This window comes from Canis lupus, chromosome 10, assembly GCF_003254725.2.
Source record: "Canis lupus dingo isolate Sandy chromosome 10, ASM325472v2, whole genome shotgun sequence".
Taxonomy (NCBI): domain Eukaryota; kingdom Metazoa; phylum Chordata; class Mammalia; order Carnivora; family Canidae; genus Canis; species Canis lupus.
Window position 1 is genome coordinate 29,029,877 of NC_064252.1, and position 24,870 is coordinate 29,054,746.

Genomic DNA, 24,870 nt, shown 5'->3' on the forward strand with positions numbered 1-24,870 from the left:
CATCTCTTTGTGGTTTTAAATATTATTTCCCTAGGGTGCCTGGGTCGTTCAGTCAGCTAAATGTCTGCCTTTGGCTTGGGTCATGATTTTGGGGTCCTGGGATGGAGCCCAACATCGGGCTCTCTGTTTGACAGGGAGCCTGCTTCTCCCTTTCCCTCTGCCTGCCACTCCCTCGACTTGTACTTCCTCTCCCTTACTATGTCAAATAAATAAAATCTTAAAAAAACATATTGGGACAGCTGGGTGGCTCAGTGGTTGAGCATCCTTCTTTGGCTCAAGGTGTGATCCTGGGGTCTTGGGATCAAGTCCTGCATCAGGCTCCTCGTGGGAGCCGGCTTCTACCTTTGCCTGTGTCTCTGCCTCTCTGTGTCTTCCATGAATGAATAAATAAAATCTTTAAAAAAATATATTATTTCCCTAAATATTAATGACTTCGAGCAGCTTTTCATTTACATATTTGCCATCCATATCTCTTTGATGATGAGTCTGTTAAACCTTTTGCTCATTTTAGAAATTGGGTTATTTGTTGTCTTAATGAATTTTGAGAGTTCTGTATATATTCTTGTTTTTTTTTTTTATATTCTTGTTTCTAGTCCTTTATCAGTTATGTGTTTGCAAATATTTTTCCCCATTCTGTTATTTTAAATTACAGATATAGCTTATTTATATAACTTTATAGTTATGTAGAAAGATTGGACTGGATTCTTTGGGGCTTTCCATGTAACCTTTATGCTGTGAGTACCCAAGAGAAATCTCCCTTAGGGGATCAATCTAGGCACAATGGGAGATAGAGATCCTGGAGGATTTGGTGGAGTTAAGAGCTTCCTCCCATGACTGACTGAGCATACTTGTTGCGAAAAGAAAGGAAGGACTCATGGAAAAATAAGAGGAGTAATGGTGGTGGCTGGAGTCCTTGGTGGGAGAGTCCAGTGTAGTCAATTTAGGGTTGGGAAAATGGCTGCTAGAACTGTCCACAGTAGAAAAGTAAGGAGTAGAAGAGGACCCAGGGAGCTCTAGCATGGATTGTGTTGAAAAGTGTTGAACCTAGGTAAGATCTAGCTGGGGGTTCATTTGACAGAAAAGAGAGAGAGGCTACGTGAGGGGATGTGGCTTTCTAAAGATTATGGGGGTTGTAAAGTGGCAGAGCTGGGACTTAAATTCAGATCTTTAAGAACAGCTGTGAAGAAGGGCCTCAGCACATGAGAGGGAGGGGAAAAACTAGAATTCTGACTAAGCTGGGGTGACCTGTTTTTGTTTTTCTGTATTCTTCTACATAATTTATACATATTCTTTTTGTATGTACTCAATAATTAATAAAATATAAAACTGTAATGACAGCAGAATTGGTTATTGGCCTGGTAAGAGTTTGACTATAAATCCAATTGGAATATATTTTGGGTTAGATAGAAAACACTAGAAATCAAATAGGAATGCATTTTTGGCACAAGAATGGTTCATTCTGACACCCAAAGGGAAAAGATAACTAAAGACAATGAAAGATCATAGATCTGGCTTTTGCTGTTATAATTAGCTGTGAAAATACTAACTCTCAAGGTTAGGATTTACTGGAATTGGAATTGCCTTTGGATTAAAAGAGAATGGTGAAAGGAAATATCTGGAAAAACCTGATATTATTATAATAGTTATTATTTTGTTGGATTCCTGCTCTAATTCAGGTACTGTGCTAGGCTCCTTGCCATTACATTTTCCTGATACTTCTATAACCTTGCAAAAATATTTGGTGCTATTACATTAATGTTTTATACAAGAAATTGAGATTCAGGGAAATTAAATAACCTGTCCAAAGTCATAACTGGGATTTAACCCCAGGTCTATATGACACCAAAGCTTGGTGTCTTTTCACTGTGCTGGGGCTAATCATGGTGTCCTCGGTAGACCAGCATTCTTCCACAGTGATTTCTTACCAGTTCATTACAAGATAGGTACAGAAATTGATTGTGAGCACTGAGAAACTTTATAGCAATTGACAGTAATTTTATGAGTGTCAAATCTAATGAAAACAAATTTGGGCTTGTACTTTGTATGTCTTTGTTTCTTAAAATTTCATTTTTTGCTAGTAATTCATTTTATTGTGTTTTATAAAAGTACCATTCCGTGATGGATTGGAACTTTATGTACAGAATTGCTGCAAGTAGTTGGTGAACCTGCCCTGTACCCTGCTGCTTCTCTGCTCTTGAGGTGCTAGCATCAGTATGCAGTTAGCTGTTTTATTGTGGCTGACTTGGAGTTCAGAATGGCAGGGGAGACAGGGTCAGAGGAAGGGAGAGAGGCAGTAGGGAAAGGTGAGGATCTAGGGAAAGAATCTTTGAGAGAGTCTCCAAACTTTGCCCTCAAGTGGTAGCAGTAAGGAAGTATGGATTCCAGTTCTCTCCTAAGATGAGGAGGCACACTGAGCCTCCTTTGGTCAGATGTACTTGGATTATGGTTGGCTTTCTACTGAGTCCTGACTTGCTTTTTATTACACCCTGCAGCAATGCTGTGTTGTTATAGAGAACAAATATGGGAAAAGGAATTAATAGAAATAAAGTTAACGGAAGGTAGAAATCTGAAAATCCAAAACCTCCTTTTCTCTCCTCACAACTACACACAGATGAACCCGTACCTTGAAGTATTTTCCCTTTAAGGAAAAAGACTAGTTTTTTGGCAGGGCCAAGTTTTGATTGGCCCCCTTTACTGCTGTTTGCCACGAAGAATCCTGACCAGTCTAGTTTTGTTTAGAGCTGGTTTGGGAGTCAGCCACGCTGCCAAGTTCTCTGTACCTAATTTGAAATATGCTAGTGTTCAGGGAGTGGGCCAGGTTCCTCGGATGTGCCTCCTACAGTTCCACTTTCCATGTTCCAGGAGGAAATGTGACCCTGCTGCTTCTGGAGCCCTATGTCAGAGACTTACTTCTCTCTGAATGCCTTTGAAGTCTTGCCATTTTAGGGAGTGGGGAGGTTCAGCTCCCTGAGGGGGTGTGTTTTTAGAGAGCTTAACCAGAATGGGACACCATGTGCAGTGGTGCAGGAAAATGAGCCCACTCATCCTTTAGGTTAGCTAGGATAATGAGATTAAGGAAAGTGGACTCTGTTTTGTAGAATTGTTTTTCTCTCCACTCATAGATATGAAATGGCAAAACAGGGCCGCTAAGAACTAGACCCCTGCAGGTGACCAATTTTAGTTACCAGGGAAACATCAGTCACTTTGACCTGTGCAATCAAGGCAAGTGTTGCATGGTACACCTCTTGCCTAAGACCTTACATTTGGTCTCCAGTAATGCCTGCCATTCTGGGTGTGGCTGAGGGCATGGCTAAAGCCAAGGCTGCCAACAAATAACGGTTCTGATCCTGAACCTTTTATTTGCTCAGCTGGTCAAGAACCCAGAACCCAGCCCAGGGTCAAGAATTTGTTCCTGATTGCCATAGGTACGACTGTCAACTGTTGAGACAATTTGCACGGCTCCTGTGCTGGTGACAGCTGTACCTTGGGGAACGGGTTATGTAGGTCTGTACCTCACTCTATGGATATAAACTTATGTAACATTTCATGAGGCCTGTGATAAATTTAGGCAGTTTATAATGCGGCCTTGAAATTTCATAGTGAAATAATTTTGATAATTTTCAGATTAGAACCCTCTTAAGTTTAACAGATGTAAGAAGATAAGAAATAAGAGAATGAGGCACATGGAGGAAGCAGCAGGGGTTTAGGGATCTGTGGTTCTTTTAAAATTACCTCATTGTTATCAAATTCTGAACTAAAATTAAAATTATATTTGAACCATTCAAATGGTAGATGAGACATTTCCTGAGGATAGGGTAGTTTCTGATTCTTTCTTTTTTTTTTTTTTTTTGTATTCCCCAGAGAATCTAGCCTTCATGGTAGATTCAATAAATATTTGTTGAGATCAATTAAATAAATAAGCTTCTAAGCACAAAGAACAGAGTTGTATTTCAGTGGTTATTTGTGAATTTAATTCTCCAGGTCTCTGTGCTATACTTCTCTGATTAGGTTGTTGGCCTAGATGACTAGCCTGGTACTTGGCTTTAAACATTTTATCCCCTGTCTTGGTTACCATGTCGCTCAGTGATATGAACTCAGGGAACGTGGCTTAAAAAGTATACTAGCTCACAGGCTCTGCCATTTGCCACCACCACATACCTAACTCCTTGCTGTATGGTCTTTGGGAGCAATAAGAAAATTGCTTTAAGGTGCTGATTCTGGAGTTCTTGGGTGGCTGGTCGGTTAAGCATCTGCCTTCAACTCAGGTCGTGATCTTGAGCTCTTGGGAATGAGCCCCACATTGGTTCCCTGCTCCCCGGGGAGCCTGCTTTTCCCTCACCTCCCCGCTCATGTTCTCTCTCCATCTCTGTTGCTATCTCTCTATCTCTCAAATAAATAAAATCTTAAAAAAAGTACTGATTCCTAGGTGAAGCTGGTGGCTAGTTGTGTCTGTACTCTTATTTTTGTTAGGTGTGTGGAATTTGAGGAGGTGGTGGTGCTGGAAATAATCTTAGCGAGTCTGCCACACCCTCACGTTTTGCCAGTGAGAAAACAGAGACCCAGAAAAGTTAAGTGGTTTATTTCTAGCCACGTGGCTACTTCATGGCCATCATGACTGTTCTCATGGTCTCCTGGATCTTACTTAGGTCTAGGCATTTACCACACTACCAGAGAAGTCAAGCCTTATGTTTTATTTTTTTAATAGAAAGCATCAGTAAAAATCTAATTCCTGCAGAACTTAGGAATTCCATTAACTTAGGAATGTGAGTTGAAAAACCTTTTCCCTTTTGAATGCTAGAACTACCCCAGTTTCTCTTTCTACTCTTTGCATGATGTAGAAGACAGAACAAGATGAAAAATTTCATGACGGATATGCTTCATTTAATGCAGAAAAAAGTAGGCCGCTTTGAATTTCTAAAAATAACACTTAAAAAAAATCCCAAAGTTGTGTAAAGAGGTATTTTCCTTGCACAAATGCTGTATTTGTAATTTTCTGGGGGTTCCTTGGCCAGCTGATGCTGGCTCTCTGAATGCTTTATGTTCTTATAGAACTCTTTGTTTGAGGTGACCCCAGAATGGGAGATGGAGAAATGTGCTCTGAACAGTGATTTTGGGGGAAGGGTTGAGAAAGTTGCAGACGGGAAAGCTCCGTGTAGTGGTTTTAGGGAGTTTTCATTTCATTTTATGTTTTTAAAGAAAAGGCCTGCTAGGAGCTTGGTCCTAACTGATTCCAGATGGGCCTGCTAAAGTACAAAGGTTTTCAGTGTGTTTGGGAGGGGGCTGACCAAGAGGGCCCCCTGAGCACTTCCTGTGCAGCTCTGCAGTTGTACTCACCTAATCAGAAACAGCCCTACCCGCTGGAGCTCAGGGGCTGCCATCATGGGTTCTTTTCGTGCCTTGTTCTCTGCCTTTCCTCCTGTCTGGTTTACCTCTGCATCCTAGTCCCCTTGCCTCTCTGACCTCTTCATTTATTTGCAAGGGAACATTTTATGCATATATGTATGTATATGAGGTGGGAGGTGGGACGAGGGGAGAGGAGGAAAGAGTGGTGGGGGGAGGAGGGGAGATGGCCAAATTAAAAGCAGATGCTGAAAGGCTTTTTTTCCTGGACCCGGGAGGTATTTGCTGGCAGTGGGTATCAGGAACATGAGAATATGAAGCAGACTTGGAACATAAGGCCACCATCCATTCATTCATTCATTCATTCATTCATTCACCACCACCCTCCCACCCCCAATCTTGCACTCATTCCCAAAGGTTCAGAATATTGCACGTGGATGGTTTGTTTACATTATAAGCTGAGTATCACTGGCCCTTTTTGGTTGTGTGCCAAAGGGTGAGTTTGACAGTGATTTTAAGTCCAGTAGAATAAAAAGGTGTTTTGCACTTAGATCCCAGCATTGTTGCCACGGGAGCAGCCCATCTGTGCTCTGATGTCTGCTTGAATTTGGCTAGCCTCTCAGCTATTGCAGATGCTCTGCATAGGGTAAAAGAGTAGTTTTCGTGATGCTCTGCTGCAGGAACGATGAATTTTTCTTATGGGCCTTCCAGACTTCACCAGGGATATATTTTATGCATAAATTTGACTTTCTATTTTGGTGCAGATGCCTGTTAGACTTGAGGGGGTATGCTTGGTGTTTGAATCCCATTTTTTTGGCTCTAGCTGATGGTTGCAAAATGTGGTCCTGGGTTTTACCTGGGTCTTTGTAGTTTTATTCTGACCCATTTGGCTATTGTATTCATGTTGTTGCATAAATGAGAATTTATTCAGATATATTGAAAAATACTATGTAGGCATAGATTTCCCAGCAGCATAGATTTGTTTTCCTGACCTGTCCATACTTTCAGTGCCTTCTTTGCCCTCATGTAAATCTGGTGATCACTTTTTTTTTTTTTTTTTTGAGCCAAATGTGTGGAATATATTGTCCTGTGAAAGAATTTTGCAGTGTGTCTAGATAGTGAGGTGGTCTGGGAGATATAGTTGGGAAATGGAAATATTTAAATTTCTGGGATATTCTGTTGTTAGTGGAAATAATGGGTCAGAGTGTTTAAAATTTGGATTTCTTAAGCTAGGTCACATAGTCACCCTTCTTATGAGTGAGTCTTAGCAATATGGCATTGAGCTAATGGAGAATTACCTGGTATTTTTAACCTTGTAATAATGTTCTCAATTTGAATTTCTTCGGTAAGATCTTCCCTCTCACCTTTATTTATTTATTTTTTTAATCTCTCTTTGGGCGTGAAGGAGAGAAGGCAGCTAAGTATGTTTGTTTGTTTTTTGAGTGGCAGTTGTTTGACAAGTATCATACTCTTCTTACCTCACTAACGTGGTGATCTTAACTCCATTTGTAGAAGAGGAAACTGCACTTGGCCAGTGTCACATAGCCAGTAACCAACCATCAGGGACGGCTTCAACTCATTATATTCTGGATCCAAAGGTGCATATGTTCTCTCACATTCTGAGTTATGTATTAGTTCTAAGTTCTTCTTAGAAAAAAATTCTAAGGGAAATGCAGTAACTAAAATTTTTTAAAGATCATTTAAAACTTCTTGCAAGGGGACATTTTATGCATATATGTATGTATGTATGAAGAGGTCAGAGAGGCAAGGGGACTAGGAAGCGGAGGTAAACCAGACAGGATTTTTTTGTCATCTTCTTTCCTTTTTAGGCATGCTGACTTCATGCCTTTGATATATAAAAAGCTGATAATGGAAAAAGGAAGGAGATGAACCATTTAACTGTTTATAGAGAGGCTTGAGGCTCTCAGAGTTGCTTTATTTTAATTGGAATTTTTATTGGGATAATGGTAGACTCATATGCAGTTGTACAAGAGCTGCTTTTGAAATAGTAGAAAGGCAGAGGTTCTGATTTAGAGGCAGATAGACACCTTTGCTCATCTCCTATGGCATCTTGGAAGGAGATTACATGAGGGGCTCTTGAGACCCCTGCTTTGCCTGAGCAGCTCTCTGCTGTCTTTGGGATGCACACTTACTGTAAATACTGTCAAATGCTGTCAGTACTGTACTGAGAGAGGCCCTCAACTGCAGTTTCTAGTTCAAGGAGACCATATCATGAAATCTTGATTAATTTGAGCAGAGACAACATTCAGAATACAGGGATAAGTTGAAGGTGGAGGTAATCTTAGAAACTGGAAGAATGAGTTGGAGTTAGTAGGGGTGAATTGACCAGACGTCTTTGGTTGGAATCACTAGGAAGATTCCTTTCACTTTTTTTTTTAATTAGTTAGATATCATCTTCTGAAGGAGGCCTTCTTTAACCTAAAGTACATTTACCCCAATTTTCTTTGAGAGACACAAGGAGAGAGAGAGGCAGAGACACAGGCAGAGGGAGAAGCAGGCTCCATGTAGGGAGCTCGACATGGGATTTGATCCCGGGTCTCCAGGATCACTTCCTGGGCTGAAGGTGGCGCTAAACCACTGAGCCACCCAGGCTGCCCTTCCCCAGTTTTCTTTAATGTTTATCATGATTTGTAACCAAATGCTTGCTTACTTGGTACAATGTTTTTGTCCACAATTTGTCCATAAACGAGGGCAGGGACTATGTCAGTTTTTCACACTGTATTCATGGTCCCTAGACTATGGGACCATAGTAAGTGTACACATCATAAAAATTGGTTGAATGAATGAGTACTATGGGAAATTATGGTTCTTGTTGAAGAGCTTAATTCTTAGCTGGTCAAGCCTTTGCCTGTTATTTTGGGTCAGAGTGCTGACTTTGAAAATTTTCTGGATAAAAGAGTTTTAATCTCATAGGCTTCTTTTTTATCTCATAAACAAGGTAATAAACTGTTTTAGCTTGAGGTCATCCCTTAGGTTCTGCTAATGGATTCTTACATTATTTCAGAAAATATGCTTAAGGCTTAGAAGCCCAGGCTTTGAAGCATCTGGTCTACTTTGACCTCTAAAATGAGCAGACTTGTTCTTTTCTCTCTGTTCTACATGTTTGGAAGAGTAGCATGATTCTATTTTGAGGATCATTACAAAATGGGAGAATAAGGAAAACTCAATGACTCTGGTTTAAAAACTCTGCTCATCTGAATTGGTTTAATGACAATTCTTTCATTTAACCCCTTCAACTTCTCATCCCAGAATTGACCTTCCTAAATGTACCTCTCATAAAGGGATCATAATAATTTGATTCTTAACTCACTGAGACTCTTTCTTAGGCTTGGCTATTCTTCTTCTTTTATAAAGATAACCTTTCTCTCCAAGATCAGGAAGAAAAAGGATAAGTAATTATGGGTAAGAAAATTGGAAAACATTTAAAGAAAAAATGTAGGGTTGTGTAGGAGTGTGAGAATATGTGTGCATACATATGTATTTTTTCCCTTCTCTGCCCCACTCTTCTCTAGCTAGAGTGAGATTTTTTTATTTCAGGAAAAATTGCATAATTTCCAGATCTAGCTGTTTCTTTTAGGTAGTTGAGCCATAAACTACTGAATTTGTAGCTGTTATCTTATTAAGATCTTAGGTGTACTCTTCTGAAAATTGGTAAATGATGTGGTTTTTAGATGTGTATATTGAAGAAGCAAAAGCAGTAATAATGTAATACCTTGTCCTGCTGTTCCTTATTGAAATAGAAATTTGCTTGGATAGCTCAGGATGGTAGAGGATTATTTACTGTTTTTGAGCTCTGATGTCAAAATCCTCACAGCTAATACTTGAGTGTCATGCCATTAGCTAAGATTAATCACTTACATACTACATGTAGCACCTGACACAGTCCTGGGCACATAAGAGGTGCTTAATACATTTAATTCAGTGTAATCTTGCTTTAATTCGATTGTTTGAGTTGGTTGATGGAAGCAAACCTCACTTGTTTATATACACATACCTGATGTGTGGGGAATTTCAAAAATACACATTTTACTTTATTTTGTTTATTTTTAAAGATTTTATTTATTTGACAGAATAAATTTTATTTATTTTGACAGAGCAGAAGCAGGGGGAGTGGCAGGCAGAGGGAGATGGAATAGCAGGCTCCCTGCTGAGTAGGGAGCCCAGTGCAGGGCTCGCTCCCAGGACCCTGGGATCATGACCCAAGCTGAAGGCAGACACTTAACTGACTGAGCCACCCAGGTGCTCCAAAAATACACATTTTAGATGCTACTGTATTAAAGTTTCTATAGGAAGACATATGAGAATATTCTCATGATATTTACTTGAACCAGAGCATTAATACTATAAAGGAAAAAAATGATACAAATCAATATATAAAACAAGTCCTATCAGTCTTAGAACAGTCCAGGAAAAAAATGGGCAAAAGATTTGGATACTTCATAAAAGGTGATATCCAAATGCTTAAAAAGTAGTAGTATTAATCATTAGAGTAAAGCAGATAACCACAGTGAGATACTACTATACTAATTTCAGAATGGCTAAAATGAAAAAGGTGGACATCACCGAGCATTAATGAGGTGGTTCAGCATCACGAATACTCATGTACTGGAAAACTGGCATTTGGCGGTATCTGCCAAAGTGTGCCCAATAATCAGCAATTCTACTCCTGTATGTACCCAACAGAAATGTGTATGTATGTGCAACAAAAGACACAGATAAGAATGTGTGTAACAGCTTTTTTAGTAGTAGCTCCAAGCTGGAGGGAACACAAATGCCTTTCAACATTACTGAAATGTTTATCAATAAATGATGATGTATATATTTTTACAATGGAATACTTTACAGTGAGACAATGGAACTATTGCCACATTCAACAAATGGACCAGTTTCACAAATATAATGCATGTAAGAAGCCAGCACAAAAAAGTATATAATGTGTGATTGATTCCATTTATATTAAGTTCAGAAACTGGCAGAGTGAGTTTATGTTGTTAATTAGTTATTGTGGGCTGATAGGAATGACTTTGGACATGTGTGAGATGGGCTTCTAGAGCGCTGATAGTGTTTTTTTGTTTTTTGCCTAGATGCTGGTTACATGAGTGGGTCCACTTTGAGGAAATTCACTTTTCATTGCCCATTTCTGTGTATATATAGTCACTTCAATAAAAATTTTGCTTAAAAATTAGATTCTACTTGGGGATCCCTGGGTGGCGCAGCAGTTTAGCGCCTGCCTTTGGCCCAGTGCGCGATCCTGGAGACCCGGGATTGAGTCCCACATCGGGCTCCCGGTGCATGGAGCCTGCTTCTCCCTCTGCTTGTGTCTCTGCCTCTCTCTCTCTCTCTCTCTCTCTCTCTCTGTGTGTGACTATCATGAATAAATAAATAAAAAAAATTAGATTCTACTTTTGGGCAGTGATTGATGCAGCAGATAGCTTTTCTCCTCATACAGTTACTAATCTTGTCTGTCAAAGCTGGTAGAATGTGGGTGTGCACATACATTTATGTGTTTATATGTCAGGGGTGTTCTGTGAACGCGAAGATGCTTCTTTTTACTCATCTAGGTTTGGTTGTCACATGTTCAACATACTAAGTTTCAAATATCAGTGGGAAAGGAAAATTGGTGAATAAACTACACCAATGAGTTTCCAAACCAATTCTCTGAGAGATAAGGAATAATAAGGAAACTTTGCCTCATAGGGCAGCACATTTGGATTTTGCTTTGTAGACAGAAGAATCTCTCCATTAAAGGTTCTCAGCTAGTAAGGCTTCATTTTCAGATGGATGCACCTCATTTGGACTTTTATTTTTTTTAATTGAGATATAGTTGATATATAACATACTAGCTTCTAGTGTACAACATAATGATTCAATATATGTATATATTGTGAAATGATCTTACCACAGTAAGTCTGCCTAACATCCCTCACCACACATAGTTGTACATTTTTTTTTTTCTTGTGTTGAGAACTTTTAAGATCTACTCTCTTAGCAAGGTGCCTGGCTGGCTCAGTTGAGCCACATCAAGAGCATGTGACTCTTGATCTTGAGATCGTGAGTTTGAGCCCCACATTGGGCATAGAATTTACTTAATAAAAAAAAGTTAAAAATAAACTTTGAAAAAAAAAAAAGATCTACTCTTAGCAATTTTCAAATATATAACACAGTATTATTAACTATTGTTCCCATGCTGTATATTACATCTTTTTGTTTTTTAAAAAAATTTAGTTATTTCTAACATCTTTGTTCCTCATTTATTTTATAACTGGAAGTTTGTGCTTTTTGGCCACCTTCACCCATTTTTCCCACTTCCATACCCCACATCTGGTAACCACTAATCTGTTCTATGTATCTATGAGTTTGCATTTCCCCTGCCTCCCTTCTGGTTTCACATGTAAGTGAGATCATATGGTATTTGTCTTTCTCTGTCTTATTTCACGTAGCCTATTGCCCTCAAGGTCCATTCATCTTGTCACAAACAGCAGGATTTCCTTCTTTTTATGGCTGAATAATATTCCATTGTATATATACATATTTTCTTTATCTGTTCATCTATCAGTAGATACTTAGATTGTTCCTTTGTCTTGGCTATTACAAATAGTGCTGCAGTGAACATGGGGGTGCAGGTATTTTTTTGAATCTGTGTTTTTGTTTTCTTCAGATAAATACCTAGAAGTAGAATTGCTGGATCATATGGTAGTTCGATTTTTAATTTTTTGAGGAACCTCCATATTTTTTCCATAGTGGCTGAACCAATTTAGATTCTTGCCAGCAGTGCCCTAGGGTTCCCTTTTCTCCACATTCTCACCAGCACTCATTTTTCTTATGGTTTTGATAATGGCCATTCTAGCAGACATGAGGTTTTGATTTGCATTTCCCTGATTATTAGCGATGTTGAGTACCTTTTCATGTACCTATTGGCCATCTGTGTATTCTTTGAAAAAATGTCTGCTCACATCCTCTGAACATTCTATAATTGGATTGTTTGTTGTTTTGCTATTGAGTTGTAGGAGTTCTTTATATATTTTGAATATAAACCCCTTATCAGATAATATGCCTTGCAAATATTTTCTCCCATTCTGTAGGTTGCCTTTTTGATGATTTCCTCTGCTATGAAGCTTGTTATTGACCTTTGTTTTTATCATGGACACTATAAAGAGCACTCCTCTCCACATGGAAATCCACCCCCCTCCCCCAAAGGAAGTCTAACTCCAAGTAAGACATTTTAGGAAAATCTAACCTGGATGAGGTAGAAAATCTAAAGATGTTGCCTTGCCTTCTCTCAGTTGGCCATATCTCTCAATGCTTAACTTGGCCTTAGCAAAATACTTCAAAAATACTTGAAAGTTATCCTAAGTTTGCTATGTTGTCTTATGACTATTCCTTTGTAAATCTTTGCTTCCCCTGGAAGGCCCTCCCCTGCCACCTTTATCTAAGTGAACTACTGGAGCTCATTCTTGGTGACACCTTCTAGAGTTAGCCATTTCCTCTTGTGTACTCTAACTGTACTCATCTAAACCTCTGCTGCATCACATATTACACTGAACTCTGTTTACTTGTCCTCCAGTGCTACCCTTTTGAGACTATCAACTGGCCTGAGGTAGGTACTCAGTAAATATTGAAAGATGAACAATTGTCATGTTTTCTGAAAGACAGTAGCTGCTTTCTAAAGAACAAAAGCCAATTAGAGTATTTGATATCAGTAGATATGTTTTTTTTTCAGAAGAAGTGTTACTTTGCATTACTTTCTTAAAGCCAGAGATGTATATTTACAACAGGGTGCATATTGTGGCAGTAGGAGAGAGTGATGCTAACTGGTTCACGTGGATACCAGACACATGACCTTGGCCTCTTTAGCTTGGTTTTCTAATCAGCTGATTTAATTTTAGTGAAATCCCTGGAGAAATACTTTGAAATGCTCTGGTTCTATATACAGAATTTAGAAATCATAAATCTAATGTATAGATCCTGACTGCATTAGGGTTTATGGATTAAAACCAGCAGCATTAGGACATTATGACTGGACCAGTGTAGGCATTATAAGAGTGATGATTTTGTTCATCTCAAATATTATAAAATTAAATTCCAGAATATGTTATCTGAAGTTTTGTCATTTCACTTCAGCATGTAATTTCTCAAACCAATTTTAATTTAAAAAGATCTGAGTAGAATCATTGCCATTTGTCCAGAAGTTTAGAATAATAGGATTAGAATAATAAATTAGTAAGTATTGAGCGCCTCCTTAGGGTTTAATACTGTTAGGAATATGAAAAAAGTGTAACTTTGATCTTGATGTCAAGCAACAAATTGAAGATACATTTATTGATGACTTAAGAAAACGCAGATATGAAATGATTTTTAGATGTTCCTTTTCCAACCTCAACTGTCTATAAATAGGAGGCCAAGTAGAAAAAGGAGCAGCTTCAAAGTCCAATAGATTTGAGTTAGAATCTTGGCTCTTTAAAAAATTAAAGAATGAGTTCTATAACTTTGGTCACACTGACATCTCTGGAACTGTTGTTTCCCTGTTTGCAAAGTGAGGTAAGAAGGTATACCACTTGCAGTTGTTTGGTTTTATTCTGAGAATAAATGACAAGCCCTGTAAAACTTCCCTGGTGCATTGTAAGGGCACCTAATACTCGTATGAACAAAACAAGCAAGTAAATTGAGCTGCGTTTGCAGTGGCCCACTTTAGTCCAGGCCATTGTGGGTGGATTTCATAACGATAACCAGCACGAACCAAGCTCAGTAATTGATTTGATGGGCATCTTGGACGCTGGGCTGCATCTTCCCATTGTAGTACAAGGTGGTTGACCTTCTGTTTAAGAGTGTTAAAAATAAGGTATTTCAGAAGAGAGTTCATTGTAGCCTGTGGAACCATCTGACCTCAGGAAGGTGTACACAGCAAGGGTTTCAGACAGGTGGCTTGTTAGGAGTCTGGAGGGGTGAGATAGGAAAGCATGTATCTCAAGGATGGGCTACTCAGACTGAGGTCCTTCTCCCTCTCCTTCCCCTGTAATGTGTTTATTAGCAAATACTGCATCCTTTGCTGTTTCCCACAGCTGTTGTAAAGACTCTTCTGGATGCCTGTGTGTTAACTGGTGGGCCTTTTAATGTTCTAAATGTTCCAAATGTTTTGCTAAATGTTCCAAATTGTTTAACAGCAATTGTTTAAATGCTGTTTGGGGTAAATGACTCTTTCTTATGACACGAAATCATTTTCCTTTCCTGTCTATTTTTTCACTGTGGAATTGGTGCCCTGGAGCTGAGTCTTTGCCCTGCAAACCGAAAATATAATTTTCCCGGGTGTGTCTTATTTTAATCCACTCTCTTTCATACTACAGGGCTTTGACCTGCTTGGAGCCTTTCCTACTTGGTTACAATTGATGCTTTGTCCTTGGGAGTCATATAGGACACAGCCACTAGGTTGATTCTGTGTTCAGCTATCAAATATGGCTCTGACAAAAAACTACTTTCTGAGAATGGGCAGTGGGTAGCTGAGCTGGAAAATGAAGCCCTGGCTCCTAGTTAGTCATCACTTAGGGAGAGTGAGCAGCAAGTTCAAAGTCAGAGTTAGGACTAAGCAGCTTGAAGAAGTAGGGCTGCCTCCCAAATTGAGTACCAATCAGAGATTGGCTGGTAGATGAGGTAAGTACAGCTGGATTTTACCAGAAGTAGAAACTATTGGGGTAACTGTCTGTGGTTCAAGAAATTACGCATATTTTGTGGTATATCTATGCTTATAAAAGAATCATTTTCTAGAAGTTGATGTTCTTCCTCTGGGGCTTATTAATTTCTGTTAATATCCACTGGAATTTCACTACTAATGATGTCAACTTACTCTCTATTTATTCAATCCCTTTGGCCCAGAGACTTAAACTACTTTACATTAATTTTGTCAGTAATTCTTACATCCCTGTGTGGGAGCTGCTTTTAGATGAGGGATGTGAGAACTTGTTCCAGTTTCCAGAGCAGGTCAGTCCCTGGGATGGGAAATTGGACCCAGGATTTGTGGTTCCAGGCTTAGCTCGTTTCCTCTCGTGGAGGAAATAATACCGAGCAAATAGGAGAATCCGGTTGTAAGAGTTGAGAGATTTCTGCCTTTAGGCATGGAGTTCCCAGTCCTTGGCTCTGGATGGAAGGAAGCAGAAGTGTGATGCTCAGCACATGAAATGTTCCAACTATTTTTTTGATCGGTGCATACTTTTATTTTTGTTCTCTTCTTTCCCTCTCTCCTGGGAGGAGAGGTGGGTGTAAGAATTTGCTGTGTATACCAATCTTGTATGTGGGTCAGTCCAGCTGTTTTGATGCTCAGCAGGTACTATCATTGTCTTTTGGGTTGGGGGCGAGGAGGTGAAGCAGCCACTTCAGGGTGGAGTTGAGAGGAGGGTGGAATGCAGGAAGGACGATGGTTCTCTGTATTTTCTTAGTCATAGGACTCTGAATCCCAAGTAGCTAAATTTAGCTCAGGTTCCTGTTGAAAGCATCATTTTTTTTGGGGCGGGTGGTGGTGGGGAAAACGGAAAACCTTTTTGTGTATCCTGCTCCATGAAGCCAATAGGGAAGCAGGAGGAGGTGAGGTTGCCATGGAGATGGTAGCTGTGTGCAAGGGGAGAGCAGCAGGGTTTAGAATTCCAGGAAGGAAGAGAGAGTGATGTCATCAGATTCCATGGACCAGCCCAGGAACCCCTGTGAGGTTGGTGGGGAGTTGGGTGTGCGTAGGGGGGGGGGCGGAGTGGGAGTTTGTGCAGGGGAATTCTGACTTCAGTAAGGTGTGGGGAGTCCAGTTCAAGCAGAGAGGTTGGTTCTGTGGGATTGTGCTCATCTGCATTAATGCCTGCTTTTTAAAAATCTGTAAATCATTCTGAATTTGCAGAATAGTTTCTTTGTTGAAAAAGGATGTATTCGTTTAATGAAGGAGCTAATCTAGATGCAGAAATGATATTCTTATAGTTTATTCCCTGTAGTGTTTGTATGTGCCTTTTATTCCTTGGATGTGAGAGTATTTGTGCACACATTTGGATATGTAGTTGCCTTTGTACGATGCCTTTTATGGTGCTGCATGCAGCTAAATGCTTCATTAATGCCTGATTATCGTATTTATTTTTCTGTGGTTGAGTGTGTATGAATAAAACGCACTTTTTATGTAAAAAAAAATCTGAAAGGGAATCAAAACAGTTGCTTTTGCAGCAGAAAGGAAAACTGCATGCTCCAACACAGTCATTCTGAACATATGCTGTGTGTTCGTATTGTTAGTGAAGGGCAAATGTGTTTCTTTTGGAATGACTGAGAGGCTCTTTTTTTTTTTTTTTTTTTTCCTTTTAAAACAAATATAACAGAATCTGTGCATCCAAATGAGTACTGCCCTTCAAAATAGTCGCTTTGGCTCTAGTGATACAGGCATTGCGCAAAACATAAAGAACTCTCGTTTGGAATCCACTTCAGAGATGAGAGATAAGGAAAACATTTTCAGTACCTAACACTGAATTTTTTATTTAAAAAAATACCTAGTTGATCTGAGACTAGATTTCTTTGAATTGGCTTTTCCCGATTTAGGGTTGTCAGAAAATCAAATTGATGCGCAAATGACAAGCTTTTATCCCCGTTAAAGATATTTCAAGTCATAGATGGAGGTTCTAAAGGTATTTTCAGGTGCAGATAAAGAGCCCTTGATTGTTTTGTTTAGCAGAGGCAATGTTTTGAATGATGGCAGCATCTGAGGAATAAGAGCAAAGCCTTCCTAGGGTCATCTTCTGAGGTGACCCATTTGGATGTATTTGTTCAAGATTGTCTGTTAAAATCAATGACATTACCATTGGGTAGTGTGGGAAGCAGCATTATGTGGTGTGTGTGAGACCACAGACTCTTTGGAATCAGATTGGCTATGTCTTGAACAGACCCCGTTCTCTACTCCCTGACTGACCTTGGACAGGTGATGAGTGACAGCCCCAAGGTGTGGATTTCCTCATGTATAACTAGGAATAATAGTGTTATAAGTACCAATTTGATAGTGTGGCACTTAGGGGTAAATAAGCTAATGTGTAAAGAACTTAGACCTCTATTATGTTCTCAGTCCATGCTTGCTTTAGTTGTTGTCATTAATAGTCACACATTTCTTTGAATTACAGAATTATGAGGTAGAAGGCCCCATACATCTCTGAGTGTCCAGGAGAGGGAGGAGGGGGTGGCAGAGATCTATTGTTTTTAAATGATTCCCAGATGATTCTGATGGTCAACCAGATTTGGGGACCACTGAGTATAATCTATTTTGAGAATGGTCCAAACACCAGAAGCTTCATCATTTCCTGGCAGCTTGTTAGAAATGCAGAATCTTGGTACCACCCTAAACCCACTGAATCAGAATCTGCATTTTTAACACGATAACCCTACAGTGACCTGTATGTATGTTAAAATGTAAGAAACACTGCTTTTGTTCCACCAATGGGAGTAATTGGGCCATAACTATGTGTTAAAGGTGAATCATCTCTCAGTTATTCCCTTTGTTAGAAGAGAAACAGTCTAGCTAAGCTTTCGTGTAGATGAGAATGCACTTTACCTCCCTTACTGCTTGGCCTAGGGATGAATGCTTTTCTGGACTGAGTTACTGTGTGCCATGTAGTGGGAGAGCAGAATTAGAACTGTGGCTCTGGCTCTACCAGTTACTAGCTGTTTGGACTTGGTCCAGTCATTTAACTTCTCTGCGTCTCACTCAGTCTCTTCACCTGGTAATGGAAGTAATCCCTAGACCATGAGATTATGTAGCACATTGCAGTGCCTGCATATGTTAGTGCCCCTTCTTCCACCTTCTAGCAATGATCAACCTGTATGTAGTTCTGTCCCCTCAGAAATCTATCCATCCTCCCTGTGTAGTGTCTTGCCTCTTGCCCTTCTCCTAGTTATCTCAAGCATCTAATTATATGATAGAAAACTGTACAGATAGTTTTCTCTGCTACTTTTTCCCCATGAGACTCATCCAAGAGGGGTGGAAGAGGAAGAACTGCAGGAGTTAAGTAGTTGAGCTGGTACAGGAGTCAAGATGTGATGAGATCTGGGAGAGGTAGCTCTTTTATGAATTCTTTATAGTTGACCATATGTTTAAAACAATTATGTTTGTGGTTTTTAAAAAGATAGTATAGAGGGTAGCTCAGTACTTTAAGCATCTGACTCTTGATCTTAGCTCAGGTTTTGATCTCAGGGTCGTGAGTTCAAGCCCAGACCCAGTGTGGTGCCTACTTAAAAAAAAAAAAAAAATGGCATAGAAAAAAGTCCATAAATTCTGATGGTTTCATTTGAGGTCTGTTAGGTCAGTTCCAAGCAAGAATTAACATGGTGATTATCAGAAGATCACTGAATTGATAAGTTAATGAGCAGTAATTTTTTTTTTCCTGATCAGGGAATTAATACAGTAAGAGGAAGTTCAGGGACTTGCTGTTGGTACACCAGAAATAGATAGCCAGAGAGCTTAAGTCAGAGGGTCAACAGTGGTGGCCAGTAGGGCATTGGAAGCAATCGCAGGGGCAGGAGACGGGTCCATTTCATTCAGTCATCCAGGTATGAGGGGACTGAGGGATATGACAGGATTGTGAACTCAAAGCATATAATAAAAATGGTTATAACTTTCCTCTGTAGGGTAGGTACACTCCTAGGCACATTGCGTACGTTACGCTTAATCTTAACATCCCTGAGATATATAGGCATGATACGTATATTCTACAGATCAGAAAGATTGAGTAACTTGCCTCGGTGACTCTGCTAGTAAGCAGCAGAGCTGATTTGACATTATGTTGAATAGCAGTGTAAGTAATGAGACTGTTACAAAAGCTGAAATAGCCAATGTATACCAGTTAAGTGAAATTTATTTTGTTTATGTTGACCTTTTTTGGCGAAGGTGTTAATTTAAATTAAGACTATGATATTCAACATGTTTGCTTGCTTTTCTTAGAGGGATTTTTTGAATGTTTCAGAATTATCCTTTTGGGATATATTTCCTTTATATTCTGAGGCTGTTTAATAGCTATCTTTTTTTAAATGCCAAAGCTGTGAAGTCTTCAGTTCATGGAAACACCAGTTAGAAATAAATATCGCAACACAAACAAATTTGTTAGTGGTTATCAATTGGCATATTTAACCATAATAAATATTTGGATAATTGTGTCTATTATTTCATTCTGATCCAAATGAAGATAATTATCAATGATTGCACAAAGTGAATTTCATATTCTTAGGTAGCTTTCTAATTAGTTGAAAGAACCCCAAACTTGGAATTGGAAGACTCAGGTTCCATGCTCCTTTTTGTTGTTTACTGCCTGTGAGACCTTGTACATGTCACTTTACCTAAAGAGGTTGGAACTTGAGTTTCTCTTTTTAATCAAATGAGAATAATGTTCTCTATTTAGCAGCATTGTTATGAATAAGAGGATGTGTTTGTTAAAAGTTCTGCCCCTCACAGACTATAACTATGAGAAAGCCATTTAAAACCTTCTTTTACTTTGCTTTTCTTATCTGTAAGGTCTGTGTGTTGAGTGTGGGATGAGGTGAGAAGAGTGCAGATAAGGGAGCTGGGTTAGAATTAGATGGTCTCTGTGATCCCCCCTGAGACCTGTGTTCCTATAATTGTCAGACCTGCCAATGTTTTGTAGGTGGTGAAGTGTTATGTACAAATAAGGCGTTGTTTCTCATTATTGTTCTTTAGCTGTGGTATCCTGCTAAGGAACAGGTACTATACACGTCACTTTGCATGTATTTTCTCAGTTAATCTTTGTAACAACTCTGTGAGATAGGTGGTGTTATTTAGAAGGGGAAGAATTTGAAGCTCAGAGATGAACTAACATTTCATGATCATGGATGTTTGAGTATCACGGACATAAGTCAGTGTGATACAAACAACTGTACTTCCTTTTCTCTACTATGCATGGAATTATTTGTGACACGTCAAAGCTAGGACTATTTGTGGGCTTATTATGCTGTAGGCAAATTGCTTCTTAGGCCTATTATGAAGTAATGAGGAAATTCATTAAAAATTCTTTTATTTTGCTAACCTGCAATGTATCTAGAATCATTGGGAGAATATACAAAGATATATATGATGTAGTTTGAGAGCTTATGTTCTATTTGGAAATAGAAGGCATAGGCACATACATAATTCATTGAGAAATCAGTCTGTGGCAGAATAAAGTCAACTAATGCTCAGTAAATGCTGTAGTTGTTTTAAGAAGGGAGTAGTTAGTATGGGCTAGAGGTTGTTTTGCAAGCTTTTATTTTGACCATGACCCATGATACCTATTTTATGTGATAAACTAGTATTATATAAATATTTATTTAGATATATATGTGACTAAAGCAAGTTTCATGGAATAATTCTTACCCTTACTAAGTGTACTTGATTTTCTTATTAAAAATTTTATTGTAGTCTAGTCTAATGATTCTTGGAAGTGTGGCTGATGGAGCCCTCAAGGCACTTTGTAAAGGGGAATCTTAAGGTCAGAGCTATTTTTATAATAGCACTGAGATATTATTTTCCTTTTCCACTGTGGTGATACTCACACTGATGTTGCATAAGCAATGATAGGTAGAACTGCTGACACCCTAGCAAGAATCAAGGCAGTGGGACAGATTGTACTTGTAGTCATATTCTTCACCACCACACACTTGCAGTTAAAAGAAAAAAAAACAAACAAACAAACCCAGTTTGACTTATGAATGACCTTGATAAAGCAGTTACAATTATTACTACTATTAAATTTAAACCTTAATTGTGCATCTTTTTAATATTCTATGTAGCAAACTGGGTAATACATGTAAGACATTTTTGCATATTGAGGGTTATCTCAAGGAGAAACACTTGTGTGATTGTTTGAGCTGCCAGCTGAGCTAGCCACTTTTTCATGGAACACCATTTTTGCCTAAAAATCAAATTGACAGAATATTGTTTTATAGACTTGGTTATTTGGCAGACATCTTATTAAAAATGAAGCGAGCCTGTTTTCAAGGAAAACAATGACAATATTTGTTATCAATGATAAAATTTGAGCTTTCATGGAAAATTCTGATTGAAATTAGAATTTCAGAAAACTGTGTCCTGTACAGTGGGCTTGGCACCTCTAGTACTTAGACTTTTTTGATGATAGTGATGGTGATATTAGTGAATGTGAATATTTTTGGTATTATGTAATGGAATATGTCAACATTTAGAAGATCTTTTATTTTTTATTTTTATTTTTTTAAAAGATTTTATTTATTTATTCAGAGAGACAGAGAGAGAGAGAGGCAGAGACACAGGCAGAGGGAGGAGCAGGCACCATACAGAGAGCCTGATGTGGGACTCGATCCAGGGTCTCCAGGATCACGCCCTGGGCTACAGGTGGCACTAAACTGCTGTGCCACCGGGGCTGCCCTAGAAGATCTTTTAACGTAGTGAACCAGTATTTTATAAATGAACATAATGTTCAATAATCGTAATAGGTAAAAATCTATTCAAAATGCAAGACGGGGCAGCCCGGGTGGCTCAGCAGTTTAGCACCGCCTTCAGCCCAGGGCCAGATCCTGGAGACCTGGGATTCAGTCCCACGTCAGGCTCCCTCTGCATGGAGCCTGCTTCTCCCTCTGCCTATGTCTCTGCCTGTTTTCTCTCTGTGTGTCTCATGAAATAAATAAAATCTTAAAAAAAAAAAAGCAAGACAGATCAATGGATTTTGATATAACAGAGTATGAAGAAGACTATTATAATACTCCTACCATTTTTTAAAAAAGTAGGCTCCATGCCCAGCATTGAGCCCAACAGAGGACTTGAACTCACAACCCTGAGATTGAGATATGAATTGAGATCAAGAGTGAGAAGCCTAACTGAGCCACCAAGGCACCCGAATACTCCTATCTTTTTCAAATACATATCTGTGGAAGGCCAGATTTTCTACTGTTTCAGCCAAAATAACATATTAGCACAAATTGCAGAAACAGGAAATTCTGGCCATCTTAAGTTGGATGTAAATATAATGTAAAATGTAAAACAACGAAACTGTTCTCACTACATTTTGTTTTTGTTTTTATAAAATATAGTTAATTTTCATAAAATATTTTTATGTTAGCATAATGGTTTATTTTTGGTATTTTAATTGGCAAATACTTTAAAAATTACTCAGTTTCAGTTTTAGTTTTTAATAGGCAAATACCAATACTTACAACCCACATAAGCAAAACTTCTTTGGAAGCTTTCATAATTTTTAAGAAACTAAAGAGATCCTAAAAGAAGTTTGAGAATTGCCATCCTTTTTTTTTTTTTTTTTTTTTTTTAATAATAATTGAGACAGGGATCCCTGGGTGGTGCAGCGGTTTAGCGCCTGCCTTTGACCCAGGGCGCGATCCTGAAGACCCGGGATCGAATCCCACATCGGGCTCCCGGTGCATGGAGCCTGCTTCTCCCTCTGCCTGTGTCTCTGCCTCTCTCTCTCTCTCTGTGTGACTATCATAAAAAAAAAATAATAATAATCATAGTAATTGAGACATCTTTGGTATGTCATGAATGGGTCTTAACCCACAGCTTGAAAAAGTACTGAGCTGGAGTTACAGGAATTACCTTGTGAAGAGAAGTAGGACTTCGCTAGATTTTACCTAAGTTTAACTGCTGTGGAAGAGCACCCTAAGATTTGAAGTAAGTTGAGTAGTTTTTATCTGGAAATAGCTATTTGCCATCATCATGCAAACCCCATTCAGATCTTCTGTGAGTTTCCCTTGTGGTTTCTTCATGCCTTTCTCACTCCATTGTCAAGCATGTACACGTGTTCCCTCTGGGCCTCATATTGATGTTTTATTGCATGATTCATGTTGTATTTATTTTCATGCCTCTCTTACCAGACTATGAGCTCCTTAAGAGAAGAATTAGTAACCTATTTGTCTCTCTATTTCTACCATGGTACTAGACCCGTGAAGATTGCTTAGTAAATGTTTGTTGAAAGAATACAGAAATGCAGAGGAAAAAGGAGTGATCAGGTGAGGTCAGATTTAGGATGTTTGGAGCCTAATCATGTAAGCAGTGGAGGGCCATTAGCATGGGAGTGATATGGATGGCGTTTTCTTGAAATTAAACCTGGCTCTGGCTAAGAAAATTGGGAAGTGGTGAATGGAGGTTGTTGAATCAGCAAAAAACTACTATTATAGTAATTTAGCCTTAAGTCAGGTGACCCTGGCCTAGATTAAGTTGAATGCTTTTCTTATAGCTAATGAAAGATGCGTATCCGGAAGAATATTTACAAAATCCTACACATAATAATACCCATGCTACCTAACATTGCATACTTATAATATCCTGAATACTGTGCTGAGGGCTCAAGGTGTATTATCTCATTTAATCTTCACAGCATCCTTGAGAAGTACTTTGTTTCCATTTTTTGATGGTTAAGTAAAAATAATACATGTTCATTGTTGAAAAATTGGAAAATACAGATAGGTAGAAGAAAAATAATGTGTATCACTTGTAAATCCAAAGTCAATACCAAAACGTAATCACTAAACATTTTGGGGTATACCCTTTTAGACTTAAAAAAAAAAAAAAAAGATATGTCTATGTGCTGAATATATGGTTGCACATAAGGAAACCCTGAATATGAGACTTAGTGCTGTTTCCCCATTGAAAGGATTGGCTGACCTAAATATATAAGCTTTCAGGGATATGTCTCTAAAATAGGCAGATGTCTCTAAAATGTTAATTTTGTTTATTCATCCATATCCAAAATAATATACAAAATTATATAAGTAGAAACATGTTTTGAAGAAAATACATACTCTCCTGTATCAGTATCTGTATCATTGCTTAGAACCATTTGAAGTCTCAGATAGTTTTTTAGGACATATGTTGACATACAGCACTCTCATATCTATTATAGCTGCAGATGATTTTATTTCAAGCTGTATATATCCATTCAGATGACTTCAGGAAGATGGGTTTTCTTTATTTACACCATACAGTATACTGCATTGCTTAAAAACATTGTTTTTATTGAGATGAAAAAAATTTTAAAAATATTTTATTAATTTATTCATGAGAGATACACCGAGAGAGAGGCGGAGACACAGGCAGAGGGAGAAGCAGGCTCCATGCAGGGAGCCCGATGTTGTACTTGATCCCGGGACTCTAGGATCACAACCCAGGCCGAAGGCAGGTGCTAAACCACTGAGCCACCCAGGGATGCCCATATTGAGATGAAATTCACCAAAAATTAACCTTTTTTAAAGTGAACAGTTTGTTGGTATCTATTATATTCGCAGTGTTATGCAACAATCACCCCTGTCTATTTCCAAACATTTTCATCACCCTAAGAAGAGCCCCATACCCAGTAAGTAGTGACCCTCCTTTTCCCCTTCTCCTCAGCTCCTGACAACCACCAGTCTGCCTTCTGCCTCTATGAATTTACCTATTCTGCACATTTCATATAAATGTGACATTTTGTGTCTGTGACATTTTGTGTCTGGCTCTTTTCACTTAGCACCATGTTTTCAAGGTTCATCCATATTGTAGCG

At 38.8% G+C, this 24,870-nt stretch overlaps 1 protein-coding gene and 1 long non-coding RNA gene across 2 annotated transcripts in view; one reads left to right on the top strand and one right to left on the bottom strand.

Moving 5' to 3' along the window:
• The window catches only part of RBFOX2 (RNA binding fox-1 homolog 2), a 273,967-nt gene that overhangs the window by 48,066 nt on the left and 201,031 nt on the right, over positions 1-24,870 (top strand).
• Positions 13,917-15,985, bottom strand: LOC112668722 (uncharacterized). Its single transcript, XR_003141827.2, has 2 exons — positions 15,271-15,985; positions 13,917-14,295 (listed from the first exon to the last, which is right to left on the bottom strand). It is a non-coding gene; the product is annotated as an uncharacterized LOC112668722 (long non-coding RNA).